The sequence below is a fragment of the Pteropus vampyrus genome, unplaced genomic scaffold (assembly GCF_000151845.1).
Source record: "Pteropus vampyrus isolate Shadow unplaced genomic scaffold, Pvam_2.0 Scaffold279, whole genome shotgun sequence".
NCBI classification, from domain to species: Eukaryota; Metazoa; Chordata; class Mammalia; order Chiroptera; family Pteropodidae; genus Pteropus; species Pteropus vampyrus.
This window is the reverse complement of record NW_011889060.1, coordinates 686,303-703,229: the sequence shown is the minus strand read 5'-3', so window position 1 is coordinate 703,229 and position 16,927 is coordinate 686,303. Positions and strand designations below refer to the sequence as shown.

General features: G+C 44.3%; 1 protein-coding gene and 1 pseudogene across 1 annotated transcript in view; both read right to left on the bottom strand.

The window, feature by feature from the left end:
* The window catches only part of ACTN2 (actinin alpha 2), a 389,901-nt gene that overhangs the window by 274,901 nt on the left and 98,073 nt on the right, over positions 1–16,927 (bottom strand). The window lies entirely within an intron of this gene.
* Positions 10,889–11,007, bottom strand: LOC111729770 (annotated as a pseudogene).

Here is a 16,927-nt window from a genome sequence, read left to right as displayed (position 1 = left end):
TGAATGGGCCATGTTTTTCTGTTGCTTTATATTTTTCTGTTGGACATTGGGCATTTGTAAAAACATCCTCCCCTCCCAGTCTGTGCAGACTGGCTCTGTGCGGGGAGGCCTTTAGGAGTGAGCGGGTCGAGCCCTGAGCTTCGAGACCCGCCCAGAGTGAAGAAAGCTTAAAGACGTCTCAGGTCTTTTGGGGACACGCATCCTGCCTGTGTTTGCTGTTTTAAAATTTCCCCTGTATGTGTAATTGCTTTTAAATGTCTTAATTTCCCAAAGAGTCACCCCAGCTTCTTCTCAGGGCCTATGTTTGACTGGATTCCTCTACCCCAGGCTCTTGCCCCGCGCACCACAGGTCCGCAGCCTCCCTGCAGCTTTCACGCACTGTGGTGCCCACCCCTGCGCTCCAGGGCATTTTCCTGCCTGAGATCTGAGCTGATCCGCCTTTCCCCACCGGAAAAAGAATATACTTATCTTCCTGTCATTTGGTTTTGAACATTTTAATTTTAGGCAAGGATAGCTTGGAAGGCTGCGCACAGGGTAGAGAAGTTTGTGAGACTTCTGCTATAGGAAGCCCAAATAATTGTTGGCAAAGTGTGGTGATTCTTAAGTGTATAGTTACCAGAAGGCCAAGGGTCAAAAGGACATTCTGCATCCTGAGAAGTTCTGTGCTGTGATGACCATTAAGGAGTTCTGTCTTGCCCTCTAACTGGTTTTGCGACCTTGACCTGTCCATAATTCTCGATTTCTGTAACTGTATGATTTGAGGCGGCCGTACCCCCTACCCCATGCTCGCGCCCCTTGATTCCACATTGATTCGTTGGTGTGGCTTCCTCCGCGTGCGAAAGACGGGAGCTCAGCAGCCTTTCACCTCAGCAGAGTTCCCCGCTGAGGAAGAGCTGTGTTTTCTTTCACCTGGAGTAGAGGTGGTGGGATGCCTGGTTCCAAGAAGGATGAAGCCGTTATCCCTGAGTGTTATAGGGCAGAAGCGCCATCGTTCATCCTAGCCCAGACTTTGGTTAGAATCCATACCAGCCACAGAGCGGGGGTGGGTGGAGGTAGGCACAGTGTGACGACAATAAGCTTGAAGGACAAAATTCTCCTGTGGGCCCTCGACCTGCTCTACATAATAGAACTTCACGGAAAAATGTTTGTGACTTGTTTGAATTAATATGCAAAAAGACACAAAATATTTTAAACTAATATTTACTTTTAAATTTTAGGTAGTAATTATTTGTGACATTAATGCTTCAAGATCACAGCAAATAAGCATTTCATGGAATTCATGTAAACAGATTATAAGATACTAAAAAGTTGACCTACTAGATATCGACAGAGATGTCAAATTAACAAGGAAATACCCAGTAGTTTAAGAGGCTACTGTACGTTTTGTTAATACACAACGTGGTTTATGTCATCTTGGCCTATGAAATGCTTGTCTCCTGGTGTTAATTTTTTTATCCTGATAAAATAGTTCTTTGTAATATTCAGTTTCTCTGGGTATGATCGGCTGTCAGCTCTGTGACGGGCCTTGGTCTGGGGCTGGGAAGGTTGTGATACCAGCATCTACTTCATCGCTCTCACGTCAGCATTTAATATTATTCATTTTGCGCCTTTTGCTAAAATGAAAATGATCTTTCCTGAATGTTCTCTGTGTGTCTGGGTAAGCCCTAGAAGCTGCATTTCTAATGTAATGAGACTAATGCTCCCATTTAAGGAACGCTAACAAAGCCCACTATTCTCTCTGGTGTTTCTTTTTTGCTTCTTACAGGCGCTAGTTAATGCCACTCCAGCCCTGGGGTTTAAATAACTATCAAAGAACCATCGCTCGCTCTGACCCTGTCCAGCTAAGCCGAGGTCGATGGGCTCAGAAAGAGTTGGGGTCTGAAAATCATTCTTCACTTGAGTTTCAGCGAAATCTAAGTGTAGTAGATACCTACCTGCTCCGATGTCTGTTTGTCACCCTCAGCCTGTGTCCCTTTGCAGAAACTCAGGTTATCTGAGGGAGCGGCCACGTTTGAATAACATGGCCTTGCTCTGATACCACAGCTAACACCCGACCATGTGGAGCCGTTGGAAGTCTCTTTGCTGAGAATTGGGAATGAGTGCCTAGAGCTTCGTCTCACAGATGGAGGGTTTTCAGAGGGGGCTGGGAATATCTGTGTTTCGCCAGGACTGGGAAGCAGAGAGGGCTGGTCCGCAACCAGGCCTGGAGGGAAAGCATGCTTCCAGAGGAAGGGAGCTGAGAATCTTGGCAGTGGGAGGCCCCATGTCTACTTCCAGTCCGCTTCTAGAATTAGACACCCCCATAGCCCATTTGCATAAGCCAACTTACGCGAGCAGGATTCTAAAGACATAAGACAAAATTCATGTATTTCAAATAAAATACTTTCCCGTTTGCTCGAAGCTGAAGAGAAACCAAAATTAGGAGCCTTTGTGTCTAAATCAACGTTGGTGCATTCTGAGTCCTTAGTCCTGTGACTAAGCAGCTTCTCCGCCGCTGCTCTGCTCCCTGCGAAGGAAGATAAGGAGCGATGACAGATGCCCCTGCGTGTCAAGGTGACCGCGCAGCCCTGGCGCACCTCGCCGGCCTGAACCCGGGTGCACCGCGTGCTAGGAGTGCGGCCTCGGGCGAGTTCCTTAACCTTTCCAGGAAGGAGAGCTCCTGGGGTTGCCTTGAACCCTTCAGTACGTGTGAGGCACGGGGCACAGCGCCTGCCACGCCGAAAATGCCAGTAGCGGCCGCAGGCTCCGCTGCCCGGGCCTGGTTCTCACGCGGCCGGCGCGGAGCTACGCGCCATGGCATCCCTGCCGGTTCCGCCCGCACGGCGGACGGCGCGTCCTGTCCAGTCCCGTCCAGTCCCGGGGACTCCCGGTGACTGACCAGATCTGCACGCGAGCCCTTGGAATCAGAACCAGCGCGGTGAGAAATCCCTCGAAAATAGCTCCTCCTCACTGGCCCCTCGTCCTGCAGGGACTTTGCAGGAGGCTGTTTTGGTCACAGAGCATCACAGGGCATTCACTTTAGTTTGCATACAATATGTAGAACTATATATAATAATAAGATATAGTTCTATGGGTTACATATAATTTAGCTAATGGTATCATCCGCGTTTTATGGTGGTGCTTTATTTTCTGTAGAAATTTTAAAATGAACTAAAATTTTTGTTTTGAACATTCTTCCTTTACATACGCGAAGGAGCCGCATAATAGGATTAGACATTGTCCATGGATTGTGCTGGACAGCTGACGTTTGGTGACAGCAGGGGAGGAGAGGGGTGGCATAAACGACTATTCCCGCCCCAGCCACGCCCACGAGCGACACGGAGGAACAGCGTCCTCAGTTGGGTGTCTAAGCGGAAAGGACGATTTTAAACGCACGGAGCGCGGGGTGGTGCGTGCCGTGCGAAGTAGAAGCTACGGTCTTTCTTATGCAGAAGGTGACAGTCCTCGAAGGGACTCAGAACAGAAGCCCGCGGTCCCGGGTCGCGCGAAGGCCGAGCGACGCTCCCCCTGGAGGCGTGATGCACAGGTGGCGGGAGCAGAGACCCGCCCCGCGCCGGAGGCACGGGACACCCCAGGGCGAAGCAGCAGCGCCAAGCAGAAGGGAGCACGGCCTGGAGTCAGCGACTGTGGTTGTGACCGGACCACGAAGTTCCAGGCCAAGGGCAGAAACCCAGCGTCCTGAAGTCCCAGGGCCCGGGCTGCAGCGTGACGGGAGGGAGAGACTCGCTGAGTCCCGACGCACGGTACCCCCGCCAGCCCCCCGCGCCTGCGCGGCTGCGGTGGCCACCTCCACGACCTCACTCCCGGGTCGCCCGGGTCGCTGTCTGAACGCTCGGGTGGCAGTCCGCGTGCGGCCTCCCCAGGACCCCGAGTGCAGTGGACTCGCGTAGGGAAGTTCGTAGGAGCTGAGAAAGGGGGTCCTCGCTCGCTGGTTCTGTCACCTGACTCCTCGGTGCCTTTTAATCTGACGGTTCGGTTCGCACTACAGAAGTTAACGTGCCAGGGAATGGGGCCGAATCACCACCTGAGCTTTACCGGTGTTTTGAATCTGAGTCTTCTGAACGTAGCCAGAGCTTGAAACTCCAGCCCAGCACGATATGTCAGTTAATTCAAAAAGATCTTTCTCCACATGGCATTTCTCATGTAGGCTCACTTAGAGGGACCAGCGATTCTGAATTATTTCATGTTTTTCTATGCTGTATGGTAAAGAGAAGAAAGTTTCATACTCAAGAAAATTTTCAGGAGGAAAATGGTCTCTTTCACTTCTGGTAACTTTTTATTCCTATTACTTTTCAAAAGAAAGAGCAGTGTCTTCAGAAAAGACCGGAGCACTTAAAGTTAAGCAAAAAGTTACTTGTATAAGTCACAGATATGAATCTAAGAAACAAACCACGGGATTTCCTTTCCGGTGCAGGGTTCTAGGCACCAATATCCAGCTGGCTCCTTAATAGGGGTCCGTCTTGCTATTTAAAAACATGAAGTACTTTATTTCACCTTAGGCTGACATAGAGCTGTTCATTAACTGTTTCCTCATTCATTAAAATGACAAGTCAACCAAAACAGTCACGGTAGAATGACAGTACATTTGCTAGTGTCACGGAAATGCAAACAGTGCAATTTAATTCACGCGATCTCTTGACACTGTAGTGATCCTACAGGGAGCTCCGAAACACTCCCCTCCCCGTAAAAAAACACCATTTGCCATTTAAAATAGTGCTTCAGAGAAAACATTGAGCTGACAGGATTCTGTGCATTGGTACTGACATGTAGGATGGTCATTTAGACATTTTGACTATGACAACCTTTTGGGAAGAACCTGTAATATCCTTTGTTAATGAAAGATTGCTTTCCACCTTACTGCCTTTTCAAGAAATGCCATTTAAGCCATCTAACAGAAAATTTCAGGATACTGGAGAAATAAGATTCATGTTTTACTTCAGTAAGTCTGTTAAAACCATAAAATGTATTTTTCTAAAATGGGCCTTAGAAAGAATGTCAAGACAAGGCGTCTGAGTGCTTTCTGCCTAGAAAGTGAATTTATGCAACATATGTACTGGTGAAGTTACAGGACAAGGGTATAACTTGGCAAACTAACCATCAGATGGCAAACTAACCATCGTAGAGATGGTGTCTACATTAAGCTTAGGTGAGTTAATTAAATCTCTACGGCAAATGAATTTTCAATTATATTTTCCTATAATAAACGCAATAAATATAGTATCTTAAACTTATAACCCTAGATTCAAGGTTAAAGGTTCAATTCCTTAGACAGAGGCAAACAAATGTGCTCTTCAAATGAGATTATTACAAGAGAGTTTCCTTCATAGAGAAAAATTAGCCAGGAACTCAACTCTATGATGCTAAAAATCCGAATATGTTCAGCCCTTCACCCCACTCGCTAATGCTCTTTTCTGTTTGTGTTGTGAGGGTGACTGGGTTAAGGAAATATCTTTCGTTTTCTCCTTTTTCTGTGTCCAAGGGGAATGACAAGTTCAGTGTTGCTTTCTCAACAGTACTTGAGTCATTGATCCTATCTCTCAAGGAAATATTATCATGATGTTTTCCCCTATGGCTTTAAATTTAGTAAGAGTGAAATCAAAGTGTTTAGGGTTTACAATTTTCTCTTTCCAAAAGAGGCACCAATTCTAGGCTGGTCATTTGGAATATCTTTTGGGATCAGATGGAACATTCAAACGATATCAATGATTCGGTCAACAAATGTTTACTGGCTACTGTATGTAGGTTCTGTGATAAATTGGGGAGCTATTACATGAGGAGGAACTCTCTCTGAAGGATGTCTCAGCCTGGATGGGCTGGATGCACACGCACACAGCACAGAGCAGAGCTGGCGAGTGGCCACCTGACTTCAAAGGAGGGGAGCGATGGCTTGGCCTGTGATTGTGAGCTTGGCTACACCTCAGGGTAAAGGCGGCATTTGAGCTGGGCTTGGAGGGACCCAAGCAGTTAAAGGATCAGGGTAGGATGGAGGGAAGGTAACAGCAAATGTTGAAGGGGCAGAAAGGGAGATATTTCCAGAGAAAGGATCTGCAATGAACTGGAGTATGCTTTAGTACATTGGATATTAGATTTGAATGTATTTAAATCTATCGTTCTGTGCATATTTTCACAATATCCCTTTGAAAAAGTGAAATGTATATGGTTGGTCTCTTGGCCCCATCCAGAGCCACAGGGCAAGCCACCCTAGTCCAGGTCCTCCTGGTCCTGGACGTCCATGCCCAGTGCTTTGCCTCAGTGTGCCTTAGGGTTTATAATCTTACTGTTGCCAAGTCTTAAAGATAATTTTCGGCCTTTCTAGTCAACAGTCTTTTAAAATTGCAACAGTGCTCAGAATTTTGTCTTCTAACAGTACCTGGATCAATGATCATTTTTACTTTAGAAAACTTCATTAACAACTGCTAATTAAAAATCTGCGGTCTCAGACTTGAGCCACAATTTTATTCGTCAGGATTGGAACAAAGAGTAATAGGTCTCCGGAGATAAAATAATCAAATTTAAAGATTCAGGGAAGCGTTGCACACACATCTTCCTGTCCACAAACACACCCATTTCTCGTCGTCGAGGGCTCAGGTGGAAGAGGACGCCTCCCTCTCACCCACCCCCCTGTGAGCCAGAGTCGCCTTCTTCACCAGACAGGCAAATCATGCCACCCACAGCACTGCCACTAATTTGCGATGCGATTTGGGGCAACTTGCTTAACTGCTCGGTATCTTGGTAACCCCGTGGGGTTGTTGGGAGAATTAAATAAGTTAATACTTAGTGAAGAGAACAGCGCCTGACATGTTCTAGCATTTGCCATGTAACCCAGGTTCCAGCTTCGTGTAGCCTGGGCATGCTTAGCAGAATTGCAGACTAGGAATAGGAAAAAGAAAGTTGAAGAACTCACTACTTTCTTTCTCAGAAACCGGGGGAATAGTCGTCGTACTCGAATTTTGAAGAGGCTTGACCACGAGGATCATAATTTTGAGTCCAGATAATTGTCTGGGTGTCAGTGTGATCGCTGCAGTCTGCGTCTGGCATGCTAGCCCTAAAAGCTGGTTACATTTCGACAGTTTTCTGGGTGAGCTATCGCGAGCTTGGACCTAACGCTGCCCATGTTAAATTACATAAACAGATCAGAAGTCCATTGGCATGATAGAGCAGTGGTCCTCAGACAATTTGGCAGTGTCTATAGATGTTTTAAAGTTATTAAAGTGTAACCGACACACAATATTACATTAGTTGCAGGTGTACAACATAGTGACTTGACACCTATATACCTACCTTACGATGTGATCACAATAAGTCTAGTAACCATCTGTCGCCATGCAAATGTATTAGGCTGTTATTGACTATTTTCCCTATGTCACCATGGAATAGGACAGCATGGTTTAACCCACACTAGATGTGTGATAGATAGTACATTACATCCCCGTGACTCATTTATTTTACGACTGGAAGTTCCTACTCCTTAATTCCCTTCACCTTTTCACCCAGCCTCTTACACCCCTGCTGAGAAACTATCAGTCTGTGCTCTGTATCTTGAGTCTGCTTCTATTTTGTTTTGTTTGTTCAGGTTTTTTTATTTGTTTGTTTGTTTGTTTTTTAGATTTTACCTGTAAGTGAAATCATATGGTATTTGTCTTTCTCAGTTGGACTTATTTCACTTAGAATAATACCTTCTAGGTTCATCCATGTTGTTACAAATGGCAAATTTCATTCCTCTGAATGTCTGAGTAATATTCCATTGTGTATATGTATCACCTCTTCTTTATCGATTCACCTATTGATGGACACATAGGTTACTTCCATGTATTGGCTATTACGAACTGTGCTGCAATGAACATTGGATTGCATATAAATTTTTGAATTAGTGTTTTCATTTTCTTCAGATAAATACCCAGAATTGGAATTGCTGGGTCATATGGTGGGTCTGTTTTTAAGCTTCGAGGACCCTCCATACTGTCGTCCATAGTGGCTGCACGTTTACGTTCCCACCAACGGGCCCGAGGGGTCCCTAGTTTGACATAGTCCTTTGTGTTTATTTTTGCTTTTTGTTAACCTTGCCTGAGGAGACATATTGAAAAAACAAATTTTGGTAAGACTGATGTCAGAGTTTACTGTCTATATTTCCTTCTGGTTTTATGCTTTGAAGTTTTATGCTTTTGAAATTTAATTTTTAAATTTATTTTGAGTTTATTTTGATATATGCTGTAAGAAAGTGGTTCGGCTTCATTTTTTTGCAGGTATCTGTCTAGTTTTTTGAACATCGTTTATTGTAAAGACTGTCTTTATTCCATTGTATATTCTTGCCTCCTTTGTCATAGATTAATTGACCATATAGCCACAGGTTTATTTCTGGGCTCTCTATCTGTTCCATTGATTTGTGTGTCTGCTTTTATGCCAGTACTATGCCGTTTTGATTATTATAGGCTTATAGTATAGTTTGAAATCAGGGAGTATGATACCTCCAGCTTTGTTCTTTTTTCTCAAGATCACTTTGTTTATTCGGGTTTTTTTTGTGGTTCCATATAAATTTTAGGATCATTTGGTCTAGTTCCGTGAAAAATACCATCGGAATTTTGGTATTTTGGCACTGAACGTGTACATTGCTTTGGGGAATAGGGACATGTTAATGATATTAATTCTTCATATCCGTGAGCACGATATAGCCTTCCATTTATTTGTATCTTTTTCAATTTCTTTCATCAATGTCATGGTTTTTATAGTACAAATGGGTCTTTTATCCACTCGGTTACACTGATTCCGTGGTGGTTTTTTAATGCAATTGTAAATTGAATTGTTTTATTAATTTCTCTTTCTGATAGTTTGTTGTAAGTGTATAGAAACACCATCGATTTCTGTATATTGATTTATATTCTGCAACTTTACTGAATTCATTTATTAGTTCTCATAGATTTTGGTAGAGTCTTTATGGTTCCTTATATATAGTATCAAATCATCTGTAAATAGAGAGAGTTTTACTACTTTCTTTTCAATATGGATGCCTTTAATTTCTTTTTCTTTTCTGAGTGCTCTGGCTGGGACTTCCAACGCTATGTTGAATAGTAGTGGTGAGCGGGCATCTGTGTCTCATTCCTGATCCTAGAGGAAAAACTTTCAGCTTATCACCATTGAGTAGTACGTTAGCTGAGAATTTGTCATATATGGACACTATTATGTTGAGATACGTTCCCTCTATTCCCACTTCATTGAGAGTTTTTGTAATAAATGGATATCATGTTTTTGCGGATGTGATATTATGAATTGAAATGACACCGAGGTAAGAGAGGTGGCATTGTGTTCTCCTCTGGCTGGTGCCACCGTGTCCCCAACAGTGATTTCAGGGACTCTCAAAGCCTAGTGACGTTCCACGGTGGAGAGCTTTATGTGTCCTACAAAATATAAGTAGACGACCACCTTCATTCCTTATGATGTACTATGGTTAGAGTATTTTGTGAAAATTAAAGGTAAACAAAGACCATGAGTTGCTCTGTAGATCTTTAAAAGGACAGGAAATTATTTTAATTGTGTCGAATATGATACAACAGGACTAGGGTAGCACATGTAAGACTTCAAACTACCACGTACGCTCCTGTTCTTTCCAGTCAGCAACGCTGTCTCATTGGATAAATGGTAATGCTTCTTATACTGTGTACCATGTGCTCTGAGAGATGCTAAGTATGACATAAATTCAAAATTGCTGGTTAATTATGGGAGAAGCAATATTCCTAACTATGACGTTGATGACACAGCTATATTGGTTCATATCCACTGGCTTCTGAATAGACTTTCCTTATGTATGGGATTGTAGTTCTAGATTTTCCAAAGATCTAGATTTGACAATTTATCACATATAATCAAATCCTCGATAAATATTAATTTATCAAGTTTAACTATTATTAAAGTATGTCTAAAAGCAATCCGGAAAAAGATAGTCTCATAGAAACTATTAAATCATAAAAAATCTCAGACCACATATCCTAATTTAGAGGTTCAAAAATTTTCTCATGAAGAATTATGACAAAAATTCTCTCCGTGAAAGAGTCTGTCTCATTCCCTAATGTACGTACAATTTCATGAGTTTTCAAGAAACGGCCCCTTAATAAGTTAGCTGCGAGCTGGTCGTCATTACAGTTTTCTGCAGGTATGACACCTGGAACATATTAACTATACAATTCTGACATTTTGACTTATTCATTTTTCAAAAGGTTCATTTGTAATAAAATGAAAACATTAAAAAAAAAGAAAACACACTACAGTCTTAAAATGTATATATTTTATGTTCCGAAGATGGTTTATTACAAAGCAAGCCCTGCCAAAAGGCCATTTGATAAAATGGATTTTCTGGATGCCTGAAATCCTTATTATTAAAGCCATTGCCTTAATGGCTTCTGAGGAGATGTTTGCATTTTAGCAAGGCTAAGTTATTTTTTAACCTGGAAGTGGTCCCTAATGAACCGAAGTGGGCAGCCTTCAACCACAAATGTGCTAGGCACCTGGCGAAAGGGCTGATGTCAGGAAAAAACCCACAGAGGCTAGAATAGGGCTCGTGCCTCAGCTGCCATGAGGAGTCCGGGAGGCATGGGTATCAGTGAGATGGGCTCCTTGTGGGGTATGGGGTGGGGGGGAGGGCGAATGGCTGTAGGGAAGTGGTGCGCATGCTTGTTCCAATGGCACCAGCATCTGCTCAGCTCCAGCTGGCATGTGAGGCTGCTGTCAGACCTTCAGAGTTTTCAATAGGTCAGCAATTTGCTAAACTCTTCTTATTGCTAAATGTTGACAACTAATTACATTTTTTTTTTTTTTTTTAGGTGAGGCAACCCTTGGTTGACCTCACAGATTGCAAGGACCTCGTCGGTTTACAATTCCTTATTTTTTAAATTTTTTATGCCTACAGCACCTGGTCTTTCTAGGTGGTCTCCCATCCAAGTACTAACCAGGCCTGACCCTGCTTAGCTTCTGAGATCAGACGGGATCGGGCTTGTGCAGGGTGGCATGGCCGTAGACTAATTGCATTTAAAAAAAATCTGTAGGTCAATCATTTGCAAGCCAAACAGGTTAGTTCTGTGGCCATATGAGGCCATGGGCCACCAGTTTGAAACTCTCACGAAAGAACCTTTCTCAAAGCCGAAGCATCTTGAGGACACAAGTCCTCTCCGCTGAATGCAGAGCTGCCAGCACCGGTTCTCTGCTCCTTGTGGTCTCTCCGTGACTGTGCTTTGCACAGTAAGTGTCTCTGTGGGCTCTGCAGGCTCCCTCCCTGAACACCGAGTTGAAAGGCAACACTCAACTCTCTCCATGTTTTTAAGACAAGCAGAGGCCCCACTCTTTAGCGGAGTCACAAGTCAATCTTGCGGTTGAATAAAATCCAAGGGATGCTGCTGTGACTTCTGCCAGGGTTGGAAGAGCGTGCGAGTTATTAGACATTTACTCTGCTTCCCTCCCACACCTGGCTTCTTCGGTGACAGATCACGGGGAGCGTGCAGAGTGACTGTCAGGCCCAGGAGCTGGCAGCTGGTATTATTATACTCACTCCTAAGGCGGTGAGGGTTCTGCTGTGAACAAGGTTCTGGAGCCAAGAACCTGGTTCAAGTTCAGACTCCACTACTTACTTGGCAACCGTCTGAGCTTAACCCACCTGTAAAATGAGGAACTAAAATACCTATCTATGAGGATTAAATAATTAATACTTAGTGTGCCGTACAGTTACAAAATAACAAAAAATGTTACTTTGGAAATAGAGAAAATTGGGGCTCAGAGAAGAAATTTCCTTGTTTGAAGTCACACTATTTTTTTAAAAAGGGTGGGTACTGGGATTTTAACTCCAATGTCTCCAATTCCGAGTGCAGTATTCTGGTCTACCTACCTCACTCCCCAATTTTTTTCATAATGCTGTGGGTTTGTTTGCTTCCTTAGTGTAAGTGATTTGCACATAAGCAAGTTTTGCTACAAATCCTGTGTGCCCTGGAATTCGATATGTTCTAGGAGTCGGTGTCGGTACTCGTGAGCAGGTGGACCCCCAAATGATTAAGTCTGAGTTCTTCAAAGAGGAAAAGGTTCAAGGCAATGAGGAAAGATTTACAAGGTGGAGCTCGTGTGGGTCCCCCAACCCACAGGCAGAGGAGAAAAAGCCTCCCCAGAAACAGTGCACTCCAAATAGAACAGTTTGTCCAAAAGTTGAGAAAACGAAGAGCTAATCACTGGTGCTTGTTGGGGGATGGGTAGGTCAATTCAGTTTGAGGGGTAAACGAGGCAGTGAATCCCAGAGAGCGGAAGAGGCCTCCGAAGCTAAATGGCCTTGAAAAATTAATGTATATCAGAAAGTCCACTCAGAAAACCCCTATCTGCCACGCCCCCCACACAGCGAGTGCTCAAATAATAGTCCTCACATGTCAGTGCGAAACACCTGCAAAGCAGATAAGGAAAGCGAGATCTGCACAGGTGAACGACTGGAGCAAGGTCACGCAGTGCCTGTGGCAGGTACGACTGGACGCCAGGACCACGTGGGGCCCGGGGATCAGGCGGCCGGTACCAAAGCCTGTGTCACCTCTTGTTCCCTCTGTGACTTCGCGGAGTTGTGGACCATTTCTGAGCTTTACTTTCCTCATTTCAAAAACGGGGGCGAGAGCAGCACTTGCCTCACGTGGTTGTTCCCGGGACGTGGCCCCGGAAACCTGTTGCGTCCCCAGCGTGCAAATGTGGCAAATGCCGCTGTTGCGGATGCCACTGGCTGTGAGCCCGGTGACCTTTGAACTGCACAGTCGTGTCGGCCATTTACTATAGAAACGATTCAAATGGACTGTTTTATTGAGCTGACATGGGAAGAAAGGGACTTCCAGACCGTTCCGCCCGAAGCCGCAGAAGCCCCGGGTCGCGGCTTCCCCTGGCACAGGTTCGCTCAGGGGACCCGCATCCCTGACGAGCGGGTGGCACGAGGGCTTCAGTGGGTAGTCTGCCTCGGTGGACAGGGAACTAGGGGTGCACCGGGCCTACTGCCGCACCTCCTTTTGGCGACAAGGGGAGAAAACCCGCAGAGACGGCGGCAGCCGGCCCTCCCTCCGGTTTGCAGGCCCCTGGCGCCCTCCCTCTGCCCAGGTCCCGGCTCCCCCACCGACCCCCTAGACTGCTCCCTGTCACCTGCTCTGCTGGGGACCTGGGGACCCTCAGAAAAGTCTCCAACCGCCATAGTGCAGCTACCTTGGAGCAGCTTGGCCAAGGGACAAGGAAGGGCATGACTTTCGGCTTTCACTGGGGCTTCCGGAAGCCAGACAGAGGTTTTCCTGGCTCTTTTAAGTGATCGAAACACTGATCCTGCGTCTGATCTGAGACCTGGGCCCTGGGAGGGGACCCGCTGGGCATGGAGATGTCCACCTGCCAGTAGGGGCATGTCCACCCTCCCCCATCCTCTCCTTCTCACCTAGCAGATCTTCAGTGTCATCAAGAACTTTAATATTGTTACAAGTTTATTTTATATATAAGGTAGCTACAGTAACATAAATTTAAATAAAAATTTGTAATGTACCTACATTCTTGACCAGACTGCTTTCATTTATCTATGTTTTCTGTCCGGATCTTATCCGTGGGCAAATGCTGTAGGTCCTTTTTAACAATAATCGAACTTTTATCTTTTAAAGTGCATGTAAGTAATATCGGAGCTGACTTAAACACTCACTTTATTCACTTGAGATTTAGGATTGATCTAAAGGAAGAGAAATGCAAGGCCATCGCTCTGTACTTGGACCACAAACTGAATGACGAAGTCCTCGTCAGAAACCTTTCCTTCGTGGGTCAGAGGGCGTGAGAGAGAGGCCTGCCGGGTCCCGCACATACAGGGGAGTACCTCGCAGTGAACCCTTGGGGAAGAGAGGGAACAAATGACCCATTAAAATGCGTCTAAAGTTAATCATAATAAAAAAGGACAGATTGATTTAAATGTTCTCTTACAACACAGATAATCGTATAAAAATGGAAACTACAGTAGAGCTATTTTCATCAGATATATACTTTTGAACATTTGTTCTCTTGTAATAAATTACCTATGTAATTTATTCCATGATGGAAAATAGACATTTTAACAGAAGAAGTCACATTTAGCCTGAAAGGACACCAGAACATGGGGTATGAATATTTTCGCAATCTCTAGTTTTAGTTGAGCATTTATTCCTTCGAGAAGCTTAGATAAGATGTAAATTCAAGAGATGGATGTTAACTAACCTTATTGTGATGATCATTTCACAATATATACAAATATTGAATCTTTCTGTTGTACACTTGAAACTAACATAAGTCAATTAAACTTTGGTTCCAAAAATTATTTTTTAAAGGAAAAAAGAGATCAGTACAGTCAGCTTGGCTCCGGCAAGGCATTTATCCTGAACCTTCAGAGTCCAACCCCAAACTTCTGCATAAAACATCTCGTGTGGTGAGAAAGTAAGTAGAACAGGCTGCTTGAGATGTTGATTCTGTGTGGACTTTTTACCTGTAACTCAGTCCTTCGCCGCGGTCTCGAGCCTTTCTGTACAGTGTTGTGTAGGAATAATTTAATTTTTCCCCATCTAGAAAACAAGTTTTTCCAGCATCACATAGTAAGCACCCCCTTTGCTCTCCGCTGATCTGTGGAACCACTTTAATGTTATGTTCAGTTCCCACCTACACACAAGTTTATCTCAAAGCTTTCTCTTCCGTTCCATTGGGTAATTTATCTGTTCTTTGGCCACTGTCACCATTTAAAAATTTATTAAATGGCTTTGAAGTATGTCAATGTCTCGAGGGCAAGTTCTCCCTCTTTTCCTTCTTTTTAAAGATTGACTTAATTATTTATGGACCTCTATTTATATATGTAAAGTTTAGAACAAGTTTGTCAAGTTTCTGAGGAAAATTCCAACCGAGACGGCACTAGATTTAGAGATTAATTTGGAGCTAACTGATATTTTTGTAATATAAAAGAATTTCCTCCAAAATCATGGGATGTCTTCCCTTGCTTTCCTTCAGACAGCTTCTGTTTTGGGGTGCATCCGTTACCTCCGAGTACTGGTCAGGACCTCAGAAAATACTGTGTTGAGCAGTAGCAATGACGTTGGGAGTCACTTATCTTGTTACTATTTCAAGGGGAGCTTAACGATTTTCTGTTAAGTACAATGTTTGCAGTATTTTGGGTATGCACATTTTATTGAATGAAGCATATTCCCTTCTATTCTTAATTTGGTAAGTGTTTTCTCCCTTGATCATAAACAGCAATTGAGTTTTAATTTTTTTCCGCATCTATTGATGATTATGTGGGTTTTCTCTTCCAATATATTGAATTGTATTGTTTGTTTAATATTATTCCACTCTTACATCCCTGGAATAAACTTCGTCATCTTTTTTATATGCTGCTTGATTCAGTTTGCTAATATCTGGTTTGAGATTTTCGGCATCGTATTCACGAGTGAGACTGGCCTGCCATGATCCTTTCTCAGACTGTCCTTGTGTGGTTTCACTATCAACGTTATAGTCACCTTACAGAATGAATTGGAGACCATTCCTTCTGTCTTTATTCTCTAGAGGCGGTTTTATAAGTTTGGAATGATCTATATCTTTCAAGTTTGATAGAACTTATTTTAAACTGGCCAGATGCAGGCATTTTTCTTTGCTTTGCTCAATGACTGACCACATATGCGATAGTGGTTCTGTGAGAGTATACTGGAGGTTTACTGAACCTTTTTGTTTAAATCTGTTTAGATACACAGATACTTACCACTGTGTTACAGTTGCCTACAGTATTCAGTCATCTTTTCAGTATTCAGTGAAGTAACATGCTGTACAGATTCGTAGCTGAGGAACAGTAGGCTGTACCATCCAGGATTGTGTAAGTGCCTCCGCGATGTTCACACAGACAAAATCGCCTAACGATGCATTTCTCAGCATCTCAGTCCCCGGCTAAGTGGAGCATGGTTGTACTCCATCATGGCAACGGGTGTGGGGACACACGGAGGGTAGACAAGAGTGTCGAGGAAAGGTTAATCAGGGCCCCGAAAGTGGATGCGTGGAGGGAGTATGTCGATGGAAAATCTCAAAGCAGCCGAGGCAAAAGCACCTCCGCTGGGGGCACCTCCTTCTGAGCATAAGAAGCAGGTTCCAGGCAGGTGATGTGGTGAGTCCGCATCAGGAGATTTGCGTGCTGGTTCCTGGTTGGAGTGCCTGGTTATGCTACTGTTTCTGTGGATGTGCCAAACAGGAGAGGGACATCGAGCCAAGGGGAACCACTAGTGACATCGGATCTTTTGTTTCAGATACCCGTTTATAGATAAGGACGTGTACCGGGTTACCACCATGAAAACTCTACCCAGGCTACAGTTGCCAGCTGAAAGAATTGAGGGGGCCTGACGCCCTGGCCATCTCTGGAGGTGCTGATTCGATGGACGCAAGGGACAGGGAATTGACAAGTTTATTTAAGATTGTTGAAATACGTCATGGTTTATGTAATACAGGTCCTCTTTATCCTCTTTATTTGTTCATTTGTTTGTTTTAATTTTTTATTCTGCTGCAGTGACCCTAATAATATTCAATCCTCCTGGGTATTGTCAGTCGCTACCACCCCAACGTGTTTTGGTTCTGTGACAAGGTCTGAGAAACTTGAACGTCCCGCGCTGTTTAGGCTTTTACTGGGGGCGCTGTGCAGCCCTCGTTCTTCTAGCCCCGTCCCCATCCACTCCAACAGGATTCAGCGAGTCCTTAGGGTACCAGCCGCTGTGAACCCAGAACGGCCCCCTTGGCTTGCCACTGTGAATGGGGAGTTATCGGTCATCGCGTCAGGCACGGTCCTTCCTTATCCTCATTGAGCTTGATGTCCTCTCTTTTCAGTAAGCCCACTCTCTCGTTTAACCTCACTAGGGGCACTTAAGGTAAAAACGGTTGCCCCAATCCTACTGTACAATACTGCCTTCCT